This window comes from Bradysia coprophila (genome assembly GCF_014529535.1).
Source record: "Bradysia coprophila strain Holo2 chromosome X unlocalized genomic scaffold, BU_Bcop_v1 contig_173, whole genome shotgun sequence".
NCBI classification, from domain to species: domain Eukaryota; kingdom Metazoa; phylum Arthropoda; class Insecta; order Diptera; family Sciaridae; genus Bradysia; species Bradysia coprophila.
The window spans coordinates 5,731,065-5,746,768 of NW_023503302.1; the positions used below are offsets into that span (position 1 = coordinate 5,731,065).

The window sequence follows — 15,704 nt, forward strand, 5'->3', positions numbered from 1 at the left end:
ATCGCAAAAGTAATCTAAACTCAACGAAACGCGCGCTCTTCTACACGGAGTAACCTCAACTCTCTTTTAATAATTATATATGGAATTTTTCCTACACAATGTGGAAAAAATGCTCTTTCTCTTTATTTCTTGTTTCACACTGCACACAACGTTGCCATTCACGTCGGATTGCAAGATGCTGAGTTGCCAGGTCACACACACACCACACAAAAAGTACCTACCAATCAATTTTGAATTTATATTATCATGAAACGCGCGCTGCTTCTTTGTTTTGTTTTATATTAAAACAAAAAGGACGCTTCTCAAGTGCCCTTTACACACACATTTATACACAATATGTGCCGACGAAAAAAAAAAATTATTACACTAATACACGTACACACACCCAGCTATATCGTTTTCAATGTACGAACTGGTTATTTTATGAAATTATTTTGTGAATCTGCGTCTCTCATATTTCCTTGCAACGTTGAATAATTTTTTTTACAATTTTTTTTTCTTCTTCTTCAAATGCTTATTAGAAACACACAATTTTATCCAAAATGTGTATGAAGACTGTTAAAAACCATGCGTATTTGTTGTACGAAAATATCGAATCGAACGAAAGAACGTTAACATTATTCGTTGAACCGTCAGAGAAATTCAACTTCGTCGATTGAATTTGTTCTATTATATTCGTCGTTTTGGCTTATAAATTTAACCCCCGAATCGAAAAAAATAACGAAAACAAACACGCATTCACTAGTCCACACAAAATAATTGTAAATAAACACGATGGATTTGTTTTCAGTAATTCGGTTTTAAAAAAATGTTTCTCTTTATTCGAATATTTATTATCACATCGTGCATTAACACGCGGAAATTACTTTAATGACGAGATAACGATGTAAAAGTGCGCGGCAAAACAAAATTCGTGTATTCTGTTTCAGTGTTCAGAGGCTGAAGAATATGAAACTAGCCAAACCACTATTACGTATACGATACCTCAGCGCTGTGTATTCTCTGTTACCAACATGAAGAAATATGGCAACTGCGTACAAAAACCAGCAAATACTAAACAAATTCGAAAAACACACCACTCTCTATGAACTCTGGTTATGTACAAATTCAATAATCAACACACACACAACGGCAAACCTGCCTAACCGGTCTCATATGTATAACAGAGACGCTACCAACGAAACTCAACGAAAGCGCCCTCATAACGCAGCGGAGCGAGATGATACTAGACCAAAGATTTTTGACCCTCTTTACCTCTGTGGATATTACACATACTGACAAACGCTCAAATGGTACCACACACACATGCACACACAGCGAAATAAAGTTTTGTATAAACGGGAACGAACAAAACGGTGTATAAATATCTATATATAAATTCTCGATGTAATATAAAATGAACGCCGAACATTCTACATACACTCGTTTCGTGTACAGTATTCAAATAAAACCGAATGTTGACGAAAATAAATAAAACGAAAAGAAGAAAAAAAAAACAGCCGGTCTGGTTGGTCAATAAGTTGAAAAGAGAGAATTTCATGCCCAGGGTTTGACAAGGGAAACTAAGAACAGAGGGAGAAGAGGTGCGGTAAATGGGGAATTTAAAATATTTCTAATTTTTATAAATTGCAATATATTTATTTTGCCTTCTTCGTTTTTAATTAAATTTATTTGTATGAGGGGAGTATACGCCAGAACGTACGTACATTTTATAAACTAAAACATTCTACTCGAGAGATATTATATCGAGGACAAAAAAAAAAGAAAGAAAGAATTTCAGAAGAAAAATGGGAAATTATGTCAATGGCAGGACATTTTTGCAAATAAATTCATTTTAGTTTTCAGTGCATGGAGCAATGGAGCATGGAATCACATTTCAGTTAGAATGAATCCTTTATCGTTCCTAATTAGTATACGCGACAATATGTGAGTTCCACTTAATAATATACATGTCAGTATAATCTAATTCGTTCAATTGATGATGATGGACATTCCAATTTTCATTCTTTTTTTAAGATTAAATTAATGAAACGAAGATTCAATCATTTACAATATTTTTACTCACACAACTGTGGTGCATATGAGAAGTTATACGTATGACTGGGAATAGTTCGTGACAATTTTTTGTGTTTCTGATATCATGTCTCTACCCCCTTGGTTATAGCAAATTGATAAAAATATGGAATAAAAACGAAGAATTTTTGTTCTTCGTCTTTGAATCAAAAAGGTACTCAGTAGACGTAACTTAGAACATATTTTGTATAAGTTGCTGCTTGGTAGAGCCTGGTACATTTTTCTTTTTAGATTTTTGTACAGCCCTGCCGTTTTGATTTGATATTTTCTAATTTTTAAAGAAATCCAAATTTAGGCAAGCATCGATTGATGTTTGGCAATTGCCTAAAATCGGCTGGTTTCTTGTTGGATTCTAGAGCAGTTTACATGGTAGAAGTGTTGAACTGGCGGGCGAAAAGGCAAGGTAACATAATATGGTTACAATTTACTTTCGAGTTGAATCGATGAAGACGTATGCATGTATAGAATATAGTATATACACGGCCGTATACAATATAGTGGTTGTATTGTTTAAAACATAGAAACAAAATGGTTGCTCTTATTAATGAATCATTAGACTCTTAATGGATGAAATGTGTTTTTTTAATATTATTTCGTGTGTGTGCCGTTGGTCTGTTTGAAGTTTTGACCGAAAACAGAATTTAATTTTGGTTAATTAATAAACCGGCAAGAATGTTTCACATAATGAAATGAGAGAGAAAATGGGAATGGACACATTGCGAATGAAGCCAAAAAACCAAAAATTATTAAAGAGAGTTCCAACGCAAAGAAAAGGAAAACAAGTTGCAATAATTAAAACCACGCTGGAAATGTCTTTAACTGAAACGAAATCAGTTCAGCAGTGTGTACTTCAATTTCATTTATCGATCTAAATAAAATTTCTCAACACCACCACCAAAAAGTGTACACCAAACCAACATTCGATCCAAGTCAAAATAAAATACTTGCTTGGGTTGCAAATAGATTGCTTTTTCGGTACGACGAAAAAGGGGTGCGGTAAAACGACGGGCATAGAAGAGAAGGGAAAACTTTCTGTGAGGCAATCGAGGCAGTTTCAAATTAACTCACCCTTCCCAAAAAATATAATATTTCTATTCAACGATCCATGATATGTATGTTCCCTATAACTTTATATATATGTGCCGCCTATGCATGTATATGTTTTTATGTATAGTAAATTAGAAGCCCCAGCAGTGAATATTATTTATATTTCACTTTTTCTCTGGTTCTTTTACACAACGAAACAAATATAATAAATTTAATGAAAACTTACTAGAAAACCAACGGAACAACAACGTGTTGTAGGTCGATTTCGGATTAGAGTACAACATCCACCATCTATCGTTTCTTTTTCGAAAACAAAGGTAATCTCAACTAATTTCCTTTGTTTCAAAAAAAAACATATTTACAATTCTGTTGGCGTGACGTTCTATTCTCTCCAAGGCTATAGATAGTCCCAATACTAATGTATTTCTTACACACATACGCCACCACACAATTAGTGTGGCCTAATCGAATTTTGTGTCGAACCGTTATAAAATCTAAACAATGTGTCCTGTCTTCATATTGGACCTACCCTTCCCCATCTATGAGTAACTATACTACTAGAGTAATTATAATTGATCTAAGTTCCTCTTTGTCACAGTTAGAATTTGTTTAGGTTGGAATTCACTTAGACAATTCATCAAGAACCTGCGACCTGGCCGCAATTGTTCGAGTGTCGCATGTGTTTGATAGCATATACTATAGTTTAGTTAGTATGCTCTGAGTAGTCAGTTAAGGTGTTTGGACAAGAAAATGATTGAAAAGCTTTTACTCAAGACACAAGTCCATCTTAGAGAACATGCTCATAGACGCGTCAGCATTCCATTTTTAATTGGAACACAAGGAGACATATCAAATTTTAACAACTCCAATTACGCATCCCAATCCCATTAATTAACTCATTTCTGTTGTTCTTCAGTTTTAATAAAATTTACAATTAAAAAGTCGTCTTCTGATTTACGATTGATTTCTTTCGTTGTATGTTTCACGTATGGAAAGTTGCTTCGCATATTTAAGAGTATGTATATATATATATATATATATATATATATATACCATTTTCGAAGCCATATATTAATATTACACACCACTTCCATCCAACGTATATGTACATATATATATATGCATGCATACATGGAATAATAAATGAGTGTGTCTCTTATAATGGTTGGTAAAATAAAAATTTTGCTAAATTTTTTTTCTTCTTTCAAAGCGGGTTTCTATGGAAAAATACACAATTTTTCCGTATACACACATGCCAGCAGCGTCGAAACATTTTATCAAAATTCAATAGAAAATGGGGGTCATTTAGATGTTCGATAATTTCGCGACGACCTAAACCCGAACAAACCGTTTTACCAATTTCAATAAATATAATATTTTGAATTTAACGAATTGTTTCCTCGAACGGCCGTGTTAAGCAACAGGTGCGTATCCATTTTTATAATAAATTAATTTCTATGCCGCTTTTTAAAATGTGCATTGATTGGTAGTATAGCATCTATATATCTCTCTATAGTACATGTTACAATCATGATTCAACTTCGGCCACCTTTACTAACGAAGTGACTATATATACCATACATTCATATGCCTTTTTCGTTCCGAACAAACGCGTATCTACGTATATAAATATATGTACGTTATCTTCGTACAAGCAGATGTTTCGTATGAGTGCTAGCAAAGTTATTTTCTTGTTTAACAATGACAACATTTATATATATTTATATCACAAGGAAATAGTTGGTGTGAAATGTGAATGCAACGGTAATTCGCATTTGTGTTTTTTTTTATTCAATCGAGAATAAGACAAGCAATAAACAGTAATGAATGTCCATTATTGTTTAGTAAATATTTAGAGAAAGAAAGTATAGTACGGGAAGGAGGTATACCCTCCAGTTCATTTTAAACGGAATTGGAGTGGAATAATTTTATTGATCGTCAGAAAAAAAAACAATTAGATGCACCACCCTGGCAATGCTAACGATCTAACATTAAAGGATCAATTCACTGAATCTATCAATATTCCGTTAGAATACTTTTATCCAACGAATTTTTGTACGAATTCTTCAAAAGAAATTCGAGAAATTTCCAATAAATTAATTAAAAAACGTAGTGACTATTCGCAGGCGCCTGCCAATAGCATCTCCCTTCAAAATGCTATTGGCAGGCAAACTTGCCTGCGAATAGTGTTTCCCCTTTTACGGGCGCCTGCCAATAGCATTTTCTCTTTTACACAGGCTATTGGCAGGCGCCTGCCAATACCATTTTTCCTTTTACAAAGACTGTTTGCAGGTGAAATGGCATGCCAATACCATCTACGATTTAAAAAAAATCCAAAAATTTGCTTTGCCCACACTTAGAATCTACAGAATCTTTTGGAAATTATTTTTTATAGGTTACAGTCCTGAACATGACATTTTCGTATCGGATTCAAAGGACTAAATTGTCTAAATTGAAATGTGGCACCCCCAACAAGGCTAATCCCATTCGATTTATTCCAAAAAGTTCGGCACCTCTCGAGAAGTTCAGCTGACATCGAAAAGGAACTGTCGGAACACCGTTCTCTTAGCGATCTGCACCTTTTTCTTGCACTACTGAGGTCTACTGTTTCGGTATACCATTTCTGTAGAGCATTTTCTTGCCAGTTTCAAAATACAATGCGGAATCAATCAGATTCTTGGAGCTTGAAATTCCAAATAAGAAGCCATGTTTTGACTTGACACATCAGCCCAGAGTTAATAGTTATTTATGTAACAAGAATCGTATGGAGGTATGGATACGATAATGTATGTACCAGCATACGATTCCTGTGATACGTTTTAGTGCGATAAAATACGTTCATACGACATTGCACACAGGAGTTACAAATATCATCACTGAATTGAAGCTAGATGTCTGGTTTAATCAGGACAAAGTCAGTCCTTCAAAAACGTTTCAATGTATGATCTAAAGTTGTCAGTAGGAATGACCCGAACATTGAGCTGTTATGTATTAAGCAGAAAAATTGCAGTAATCGCCAAACAATTTTGAAACAATGGTACAATGGTAGCTATCAATCGACAAAGAATCGTACAATCGAAATATTTACTCATTAGGAAATGAGTTATTACTTCATTGACATGAACGTTGAAACTCATTTTGCATGGGATTAGTGAGTAAAAGACCTTACGTAATTGTTTGGAACTCTATATTTTGCCTTGTGTTGCGTCATCCCTCGCCATCGGCTCGAGCTGCAGGCGCTAAACTTGGCAAAATAAAAAGTTCCAAACAAGGACGTAATCTACTATTCTTGACATTTCCATTTTCGATCGACGAATTTGGACTATAAAGGACTATTTACCTACCATCAAATCTGGTTAAAGTGACTCATTGTAGCTGAGTGTAGCTGTTGATGCCGAGTTGCATACTTTTCATATTAAATATTCATTTTGATGCTACATGCGTCAAAAACTGTACTTTTCATGCTTCAAGCACTACTTTCGACGATCTCAGCATTCCATAATCCATTCCATAACTCGGGATAAAAATGAAAAGAAGAGTTTTCGTGTGAATTTTCGTGATCCGAGGCGTGGCCCAGTCATGTAATACATAACAATGGATAGAAAGTTGAGAAGTCAAGTTTAGAATTTTGTTGATCCGAGGCCAAGGCTAGGTCAAATATCACAATTAAACGTGACTTTTCATTATCATCCCAATTTTTTACACAACTTTACCCACGATCTACAAAACAAGGTAAAAATGAAAATCCATAAACTAAACATTTAATTACGAACTGTTCCGTACCGGGCGCATTGTTTGTGTAAAAACTCTATATTTAAAAGTTTAGATGCAATTTGATAAAACAATCGTTCCATTTTCGCATCGCACTCAATTCAAAAGTTAATGTCCGTTTCGATAAAGCGCTATCGAATCAAGTTTGTAAACTAACTGAAAAAAAAGTTGCATAACAAATTTCACTACATTTTTCAACTGAAGTTGAAATAAACTTTTTCCTTGAAGATGGAAAAAGAGTCAAAGAAATTATATAAACAATTGCCTGTGGATTTGTTTACGATAAAGGAACAAACACATTTTGTGCTTGTTTGCATAACATTTCCATTTTATTTTGCTTTATCCAAACTGTGATTCAGTGATTCTAAAAGTTTAATGATTGAAAAAGGCGATCGTAACACCCAGTCGGAACCGATTCATAAAAACGCAGAAACTACACGCTAATTGTGCATGCTCACATACACAAAACACTACTTTCTGACTTAAAAAAAAAAGAATGAAAAAAGGAGTCACCAGTATTTCATGGTGACAAGCCTTTATCTTAACCTGGCTAATCTAACAATGGCTGTAGGTGTATATATTTGTCAGTAAAATTTGTTGTCTCTGCTCTCATTCTAATAAAAGATCCTATTAGTATCGATTGACCATACTATCCATAAAATCAATGAATCAATTGATCTAGTATATGGGACATCTATAGAAGACGTCCGCGATTCAGTGTTGACCTATCAGGTCTTAAATCATAGATATGAATTTCTGAGGTGTCAAATGTATTCCCGACTTCCAAAATACCGCCTCTTTATGGGAGGGTAGAGCATAAATCTATCTTCCTAAGATGTATAATGCACGAGTTATAACTCTGTCTGGTATCATTGAATTGCGGACGTTTTTATTGGTGTCCTTGATAATAGAAAATCATTATGTGTACTAAACGGTACATTTAAATCTAATTTGTAGGATACACCCACTTGGGTTAAGATGAATTGGCAAACTTTGAAAATAGCATTCGAAATTAGTTAATTGAATTATTCTCATTTGGCAGAGCAATTACAAATCTACGAGAAAATCTCTTCTTTTACAACGTCATTGACTGATCAAACTCGGAACAGAGTGCAATTCCTACCATTACGGAATATTTTACGGAATTAAATATTTTACAATTCCATAGACTACCGAACTTGATTGAATTAGGATAGTCCATTATTATGTCTAGATACTAAATGTATGCACAATCACAGATACGATTGTACAATGTAAACACTGCCAGTCATCTGTCGTAGCCGTTGTAGCAAAATGTGTGTCAATGGTGAAGCATCAAACACTAGACAATATTTCAAATAAAAGCTGTGACCATATCCCTCTGCAACTTATTCCGATTGACTTCAGTTTCGCAGATTGCATTTTTCCTACATCTAAGGGTAGGAAGAGAATTAAAAGAAAAGCTTTTTGTAAACTCAGATTCATTCTTTAGATAGCCGCGCAATTTTTCAAGCTAGGCTTTTTGAGAAGCTCCTTCGTTTCAACAAATTACTGCAATTCTTCACTTGTCTTAAAATCGGCATCACCTATGACCGCTTGGAATTCGGTATAATTGAAAGACTTCCAAGCCGAGTAGGTATCTTCTAACACATTTCATATAGAATCGAAACTTTCAAAGTATTTGTCAGTCGGGAGAGGACGGGTTAGGAACATACGGGAAAGGAAAATAAAAACTGTGTCGAAACGTAAGTGAGTTTTGTCAACACTGCATTCGCTTGATCAGAGCCAATTACAAGATATGAACAACTACAGGTCGCTACAACAAATTTTGTTAAACCGAAAACCAATTCAATTTAATTTTCTGAGTTATAGTTTCAATGTCCTGTTGTTCTACAACAGTAATGGCTACGGAAATGGGTGTTTGTCATGTGTGAGCAATGGAAATGATTTTCATAAAGTCAATTTATGTGCAGAAACTTTCAGTGTATTAGTGAAACGAAACAAATTGAAAATTCAAACTTATTTGACACTTTTCTCTGAAACAACAATGAAAAGTTGTTGACATTCTGCTTAATTTAGTAAGTTAAAAAGTGTGAAATTTCGTTGTGAAACTCAACGCTAAGCAAATATCCAAAAGCGATAGGTCCATTTCTGAAATGTATAAAAAGGCTCTTAAAGTGAAGAATTACGAAAGAATTTTTTTTAGATAATTTAGATAGTGTTCCCACTAATGCTAGGGCATTTTTCAACTATTCTTACAAAACCAGGCATTCCATCAAATTGACGACACCAATTCACTCGTCCTACAAGAACATAATTTCTCTACATCCCAACTCAAGAACGTCAATTTTTATCAGCCAATCGAACACTATACGAAGGCTAGTACCGGCAACAACAGCCTGTTTGAAAATTTGAGCATCAGTTCCTAAAAAACAGAAAACACAAATGAGCTTTTGTTTGGCTACTTTCGATAGATAAAAATTAACTTACTGGTAAGAGGAACCAATTCAAGCCGGTACTGCCTTTTCCATTAAAATATCCTCCTTATTTTGCTAACATTCCTGTCGCTAAGGTCTCTATCGGTTCGTTTGGCTCCCTAATTTAATATCCACGTAGTATTGATCCATGGCTACTTTCGTTTATGCCGTAAATTTGGTTGGATTGCCTTTTCCGGTTTTGCATTAGGAGCGTTGCACTCACAAAATTTTTCAGAATTGAAATGGTTTGTGCTGCGAAGAACTTATAAATGAAAATTAGACCTTGCTGTGGAGAAGCTTTTAAGCGGAAAATTAATTTTGAATTGGATTTACAGTTAGCGTCAACCAAAGTTGTGTCTAAGTTTGAGTCAGCTTGTCTCGCAGCTGGTCAAACACACTTAAGCAGTTTGCTTGTATGGGTGGACCAGCTGGAAAACAAACTGGAGGAAATTTGGTTGACGTTAACTGTATTTCGGATGGAAGAATTTGTAGTTCCTTGGATGACATTTTATACTTAGACCTCAGACCTGAGTAACAATGAAAATGTAAGAGCTCACAACGCCACTTGATAGAGCTATTCACGTTGATATTGGTGGTTTAATGTTGTGCTATGTGTGATACAGAGAACCTTTTTTCAACAAAAATTCAAGGTTCATGCAGAAATCAATTGTTGTTCTTAGAGTCAAGAGGTGGTAAGACAATCAAATTTCCGAGGAGCAAACAAAACCAATTTTACAGAATTTGTACGAGTATCGAGCATGATACGAAGTGTACAAGCGGTATTTCCGACATTTCAACTGAATACGTTGTACAAGACTTTGGGACTGGTATTATTAGCAGGATATAATTAACAAAATGTTTGGTTTAGAAATGGATAAGTTAGCAACAGTGACAACGATTTTTTCTTGGCATTGATCCACATTTCAATTCGTCTGAAATTGAATTTATTTTGTTGTAATTGAAATGGTGTTAAGAAAAAGCGTTCCACGATCATGAAAATTTCCGAAATATTCGTTTAGGCTAAGACCTTCCCTTTCATACGATTCATCCACACATATTCAAACATCCTCCAGTTACGAATTAATATCAACCACATAAAATCACATGAAATAACTGTAATCAATTCAATAGCATAACGCTAAGGATCCCGCCTCGCTTCAATAACAAACAATCAGCTGACGTATTCGACGTAATGATAACAAAATAAGATCCGAGACTCTATTGGATTTGTGTATTGTTCATTGTTTTATTTATCAACAGATGATAGAATTTTGCAGTAGTAGTTGGTATGTCATATTTATACCGGCAAAATGTGTGAAAAAGAAAAAACTACAGATAACGTGTTCTATCAAATGTAAGATCGCTGCATAGAAAGAGGAAAGATACGTCGGTGACAAAATATGATTTTTTTCCGTTGTTGACGGATGGTTTTTCCTTTTTGATTAATTAATTAAAAAATCGTTCGAGCGCAAAGTCGTTTCGTTGGTTTAACTCTACTTAAACGTAAAATAAATAAAAAAATTTTTTAAGAAATTCAATGAAGTAGCACAAACTAAAGTTAAGGAAAAATTGCGCGCCATCGTCCAAACAAATTTTACCTTGGTATTGGTGTGCATGAACACAAATACCACGGCAAAAACCGATTGTTTGTCGTGTATTACTTACGAAAAAAAAATGTACAAAAAGTTGCACGTTTACATGTATTTGCTGTTCGAGTTCAAATCATCAGCATTTTTACTCACTAAATTTTTTAAAGCGACCAGAATGAATATTTTCCACAAATATGCACCAAACAATATCTACTCACTCTATTCACTTGAATTTATTTATTTAATTCCATCAACTTTATCTATTTTATTCAAAAAAATTCATTTCTTTTCACCGAACTCTTGCCAATATAAACCACGTACAAAGGTTTACGCTTTGGAATAAAAATTTTCAATGACAGCAAAATGGCGTTTAATAAAGTGAGAAAGAGACTCGACTATAAGCGATCCGGCTTCGGTTTAACCATGAGTACTACAAAATACAACAGATTCGGTTTAAAACTGTCAGATATACACGCACACCAATGCTGTGTCCGCTGTACATGCCGATCGGGATAGGAACACAAGCAGAAAATAATAAAAAAGAACAACAACAAAACTCGATAAAATAAATGTGTACGTAACTATATGTGCATGCCATATAGAAATTGACAATGCTGGGAAACCTAGAGAACGCAAACTCCGCCAAGAAATGATATTAAACATTTTTCTTGATAATTTTATCGTTGTCCGTTGATTTTATTTTGGAAAATTTTAAATATAAACTGAGACAAATATGGCATAAAATGTACGGTAGTCTGTCAATGAATCTATACCTCAAATTATAGTATTATTTGGTAGTACTCACCTGATAGAAATACTCCATTTATATTATAACAAATTTTTGTAAAGTAAAGTTTTCACACTAAAGCATACACATAGAAAATAGCGTGCGTATGGTCTGACAATATCAAACATTATACTACGAAAATGAAAACATTTAGAATTTGAGAACGTTTGAACGAGAGACAATATAATGTATTTATTTAATACACACTGATACATTGATATTATTCAGCTTGATATTAAAATGTGTATAAGCATTTCAATTCAAATATTATATTATATTAATATACCGATAGATATATATCCATATCCATATAGATATATTATATTAATATATGAAATGTAAAAAAAACAGAATATCTCCTACATTATATGTCAATATTATATTTCCAAATGAATCGCCATATATACTCGGCTAGATATTATAACTACGCATTCAGTACTGCTAATCTGTTTTTCAATTCCTAAAAAGCCGCGCAAATTAAACAGTCGAAACATTGCATCCCAGTCTCCAAACGGAATTGATTCTCCGTACAGAATTCGTTGAATCACTCAATAATTCAACTTTATATACGGAATTAATTTATGGGATAGATATCTCACCTTTCGACGCTGCATTTCATTGGACAGTGATATTAATGACATTTTTCAATTATAGATATCAAATTTCGAAATGGACAACTTTTTCGAACTAGTGCCATTAATAGTTATTGATATGACCGACCTACAAATGCTTTTTAGGCACTAGATTAGGCACTTTTATTACGTGATAAAAAGTGCATCAGTCATCAGTGAATGTTGCAAGAAAACATGAACATTTTGTAACGGAATTGCATTAGTTATTTGTTCAACGGGAAAGAAAAGTTAAAGATTTTATTGTTGGTCAGAGCGATGGCCACAAGTCACCCGAAAAAAATGAAATTTCCTACTTTCTCCCCGGGGTCACACAATGTTTTTCACAACAAAGGCTCCCGAAATTTCAGCTGAGGTGAGAAAATGATAGTGTAGTGTATACATATACTTTTTACCGTTAGTAACAAAAACAATTTGTGCAATAACGTTTTGCCATTAGTGTTATAAATTACATAAAACTACAATTGAATGTTGCAAGCAAAAATGAGCATTTTGCGACGAAATTAGATTAGTTATTTGTTCACCGAGGAAGAAAACTTGAGCGAGGGCCACAAATCAACCGAGAAAATGAAATTTCCTACTTTTTTCCGGTTGTCAACACGACGTTTTTGACAACAAAGGCCTCTGAAGTTTCAGCTGAGGTGAGAAAATGGTAATTTTCTCTCCTGCGTTGTGAAAGAAAAACATTGTATGCAAAAATTGCATGGTTTTTGTCAGACAAATATGTCTGTCAAACTCATCTCGCCTTTATCATATTAAGCGATTTTCTCAAAAGGCAACGAAAGTTTTACATTTCATCACTGAGTTAAAAAAAAGATTTTCTGGAGGCGAATTACTATAAAAAATTTAAATTCAAATTCGTGTACAACAAGTATTTCCGTATCTGTGGTGGACGTCAGATTTTCGCGAGTTGTAGCCCGAACTAACTGCTTTAATATTTGACAAAAATATGGATTTTTTGATACAAAAAATTCGCCTCCCCCGCATCTAGTAAAATGCAATGAATGTACAAACCAGGTATGGTCTGTCCATACAAGCCGGAGGAAATAGCGATTTCATATAAACTGACCTTTCAATGAGAATCATTGGCGTTCTCACATGTTACGCTGTGCGTGACCTCCCCAAAGTGTACCGCTATTTTGAAGCGTTTTTGAAATTAATTTTGGAGTTTCATAAACACTATTCACTTTAAATATGAAAATTGATAAAATTGCGATTTACACGATTTACAATAATTTACTGAATGCGTCGATTGAGCGAGGTTTGAAGGATCCTTTTGCCACTTGTGATAAAGAGTGTCTCGCTTTTATTGAATTTGTTAACACAAATTGAATTGGTCGATAAAACTTAAAACATTTTGATAAAACGAACGAAAATTATTAAAAATACGTCACTTATTTACATCTATTTAAAAACACAACAACAAAATGTAAGCACACACCGGAGAGCTTCGGCTTCGCCTTGGACTTACATAACACCTTTATATGATTCGTGTTGCACATACAGTTCGATTCACACTCAATGTCTTTCTAAAAAAATCCAACGAAAATTTAACTTTTCGTCACCGAATTAGGAAATAGTTATTTTCCTAACGCATACTGGAATCGAATTCGCTAAAAAGGCCTTTTAGTACAAGTCAGGAACAACTTTTTTCCAAAATAACGTGGGAAATACGCGATATTTCAACACTAATTAGAATCTTGTTATTTATGCCACAGAGTATAAATGGTGTTGAGGAATTTCGCGCTGTGTCATTCACAATAACCCACAAAGCCGTATAAATGCAATGCAAAAATTTACAAAATCTTAAAAGTCCGAGACACTTTGATATTGATAAGCACATGTTTATTGGAAGAAAATGATCGAAAATTATTGAAAACACGACAATTTACTTTGATGAATAGTCACTTATGTTTAAGATTGATATGGCTCATCTAGGGTTTAAAACACGAGGTCATTCATTTGAAACACAACAATTAATGTAACACAACACACAAAAAACGTTTTCTGTAACATTTGGTTGATTTTATAATTTCGATGCAACCAAAAATATAAATTGACGCTAAATAAATGAAAATATTTATAAAAAGTAATTATGAAAATAACGCTGCTTATTACAGAACCGATGCAAAACTGAATTGCACTATGTCAACTGAATTGCACTATGTCGGTGATTGATTACTTGAAACAATTTTTTTTTAATTTTTTTTTATTAAGTTTGATTCAAAATAAGATTTTTACAAATTAAATACAAAAAAGAAACAAAAATAAATTATTCAAAATAAGAAGAATTGACTATCACAGGAAAACGTTATTATCACTTGTATCACAGAATGTGTTTCGTATGCTCACTGCATTGCCCCTCTGGATGGCTATAGAAATTCGCTGAAGCAAAAAATCCAAACTTCGCAGTTCCCCAGTTTTACGTTTCATCAGTTTGCCCAGCTTTGAAAAAAACAATTCAGTTTCTGGACCGACAGATCCTAGCGTTTCGAATGCCACTGACGTGAAGTGGTATCGACTTTTTAACTCAGTGTAGTGGTTGTGTTTATCTCGTTCCGCCTGGTCTGCCGCAGCACCACATTTTTTGGACGTTCGATTGATGTACGACGCCGCCAAGGTGTCAACCACTGTAACGTCCCAAATTAAAGATCTTCCGTGGATCCAAGGATAGCAGGTCAAGCCATCTGGTCGTTTACCGTCGCGACGCGATAACCCAAGAGGTTCGGTGTTGTTCGGGAATCCAGCCGATGTAATGGCCATCGACATTGTTTTGTTGAATTCAGCGTGTCTGAAGTATTTGCCGATCATTTTGTTGCATGATAACCCATGGTGACCATTTGATTGCACTAATTTGCCGCAAACACAAATGTGGGGTTCACACACGTTGCATCCCAAGTGAAGAGCTACGGCAATTCTCGCGGTGTCGTTGTCCAGTAGTAAGCCCAATTGATGAAACAATGGGTTCCTACGATTATTGCAATGATTTAAATAGTGCGAGTGGAAATTGAACGATCTGATGTGCCGGGTCGTAAATATACACATTGAAATACGTAATTAGAATACAAGATCAAATTAAAGGTAAATAGTTATTTGCGAGGCGAAAACAACACTAGCGAATGGTGGGACAGTGTTGGGCGAATAATGAGCGAATGAAGACGGATAATGAGGAAATAATAGGCGAATAATGGCCGAACGGTGGGACAAGATTTTCCATTCTTGTTTCCCCCTTATTTGTGTTTCTGTTTTGGGCGATTGATTTTAGGCAATTTTGCATCCCTCATTTTCGACCTCGAAGCATGAAAAAAATTGTGGTAAGTTGCATTTCATACGTTCATTTTTCGCACTGGTA

At 34.4% G+C, this 15,704-nt stretch overlaps 1 protein-coding gene across 6 annotated transcripts in view; it reads right to left on the reverse strand.

Annotated features, from left to right (window-relative positions):
• LOC119068314 (high mobility group protein DSP1) overlaps positions 1-11,365 on the reverse strand; it is a 38,651-nt gene extending 27,286 nt beyond the window's left edge. Inside the window, exon 1 of one of the 6 annotated variants that reach the window (XM_037171859.1) lies at positions 11,090-11,365. The gene's annotated coding sequence lies outside the window, so the exon portion shown is untranslated. Of the gene's footprint in view, positions 1-221; positions 948-984; positions 1,204-11,012 lie in introns of those variants that run through there. The other 5 variants (XM_037171858.1, XM_037171863.1, XM_037171861.1 and 2 more) reach the window with 5 other exon arrangements.
• Positions 11,366-15,704: the final 4,339 nt, after the last annotated feature.